Source organism: Arachis ipaensis, chromosome B7 (genome assembly GCF_059453495.1).
Source record: "Arachis ipaensis isolate K30076 ecotype BB chromosome B7, ASM5945349v1, whole genome shotgun sequence".
In the NCBI taxonomy this organism is placed as follows: Eukaryota; Viridiplantae; Streptophyta; class Magnoliopsida; order Fabales; family Fabaceae; genus Arachis; species Arachis ipaensis.
Genome location: NC_142442.1, coordinates 53,412,501 through 53,415,000, shown reverse-complemented (window position 1 = coordinate 53,415,000; position 2,500 = coordinate 53,412,501).

The window sequence follows — 2,500 nt, the reverse complement described above, 5'->3', positions numbered from 1 at the left end:
ATTTTGAGTTTTTCTTTGAACTTTCATTTTTCATTTTTGAGCTTTTGTTTTTGAGTTTAGATTTCAGAGAACTTGGAAGGAGAATTGATCTCTCTTCTTCTTGGTTCTTGCTTGAACACTCTTTAATTTTCTTGCTTTGATCTTTGGTGGAGAATTGAAGAAATTCTGTTTCAATCTCACCTTGAGATCCCTTGTTTATTTTCTTTCTGCATAATTGAATTTGAATTTCTGTTTACTGCTTCTTCATCTACTTTGCTTCTGCAATTTACTTTTCTTTACTTCTTTTGCAATTGCTCTTGTTGGATCAAGGAAGGATTTGAGATCTAGACTTGTTATCTAGTCTCTTCCACTCCTGAGATCTCAACCCCTTTTAATTTGCTGCAACTTAAGCACTGCTTTCTAGTTCTTTAAATTCTCAAGTCATTTTACTTTTCTGTTAAGATCTACTTCACTGCACTTCAATTTTCTCTTTTATGTTTAATGCCATTTACTTGTTTCTTGTTTAATTCCTGCAAGTCCACACCCCAATCCCTTTTACAATTCAAGCAATTTACATTTCTTGCACTTTAAGCTTCAGTCATTTATATTCCTTGCAAGTTAAGATTCTGCACTTTATTTTACATGCTCTTTAAGATTCAGTTTCTTTATTTTCCTGCTCTTTAGTTTGTTGCAATTTTCCCTTTCCCTTTTACATTCAAAGTAATTTAGTTTCTGTTAATCACAAACACTCAACCAATACTTGATTCGCTTGACTAAATCAACCACTAAACTAAAATTGCTCAATCCTTCAATCCCTGTGGGATCGACCTCACTCATGTGAGTTATTATTACTTGATGCGACCCGGTACACTTGCCGGTTAGATTTGTGTGTTTTGGTGGAAATTTATTTTTCACCAAAATATCTCATCAAGTTTTTGGCGCCGTTGCCGGGGATTGATTAAATTGACAATGATTAAGTGAGGTGGTGGTCTAGATCAAGCATTTTCTTTATTTTTGTTCTCTGTTATAGATTGAAACCAAGGTGTTTGAGTTTTTGCCTCACTAAGAAATTCTCATCTCTGATATGAGTAATTTCAATTTTCAATGGTGTTGTGTTTTCCAAAATTCAAATGGAGTTCAACTCATCTTATGATCAAAAAAATTTTATGGGATGTTACCCACCATCACCAATTTCCAATGATGGCTGGGAATATCACCAACAAATTACAGATCCTGAGCACTCCAATTCATGGAGATTTGCTTCAGAGACACAAGATGAGCAAGAGAATCATATGGGATACTTCCCACCACCACAAAATAATTCAAGTCATTATTCTAACGGTGGCTGGGAGTATCACCAAGGAATGAAAGAGCATCCATCCTCACGTCCCAGTTTCTCATTTAAAAGTTCTTCATCACTTGATTATGCCTCAACACAAAGTTTCCTCCAAAATCCATACAAGTCATCCCATCAATCACACAACTCATTCCACACCCCTCAACACAACTTCACCACAACACATTCACGTCACAAAAATTACTCTCAACCTTCATCTCTTGAATTAGCAGTTGAGGATTACCTTCAATGGTCCAAAGAACCCTTAGAAAGCCAATGCCAAGCCATTGAAATACATAGAAAACTCGTGGAAAGATACACACAACCCCAATCCTGGAAAGAAACCATCCTCAAGAAGATGAATGGGCCCTTAGAGCAAACAAAGAGGAACTTAGAACCATCAAACAGTAAGGATGAAGACCAATTTGTGAGTGAGGAAGTGGAAAAGCAAGATGAGGAAGCCTTTGTGTCAAGTAAAATTTCAATAGAAAAGGAGGTTGTGGAGGCGTTTGAACATGTGGCTTCATATTCACAGAAGCTAATTGAGGTGATAGAGGAACCTGAAACTTCACTCCCAAAGGAATTAGTGGAAAATCATGAAGAAGAAATGGAGAAAGATACTCAAGAGAAGTCACACTCAACTGAAGCAGAGAAGTGCAAAGAGGAAAAGCCCATGGAACCTCCAATGCAAGAAGCTCTTAATGAAGAAATCACTCCAACAACCACACAACCACCAAAACTTGGACTCAAGGAAGTGAAGGCAATTAACAAAAGCACCGAGAAGAGGATTGTGACCAAGCTACAAAGGACAACATTCAAGAGAAGGTCAACTGCAAACAATCCTTCCCCTGAACTAGCAAGCAAGCTCAATCAAGCTATGTACAAAAGGAGGCTTGCTGAGAAGAGAATAAGAAAGGGGACAACAGCTGAAACATTCCCCCCCTTGAGGTCATTCCTCTTAACCAACTGGAAGAAGAGGAAGAAAGTGAAGAACAACATGTCAAGCTAGTGACAATAAAGAAGCGCTTGTTGGGAGGCAACCCAACCTGAGGTAATTTTCTCTTCATAGCTAATTTAATAAAAGAGTTGAGTAGATTTCTCAGTATTGCAAAGAGCTAAGTTTGGTGTTGCACACCAAAATAATTAAGGGGTGAATGTTGGATGCTAAGTTTGGTGTTCCACCAA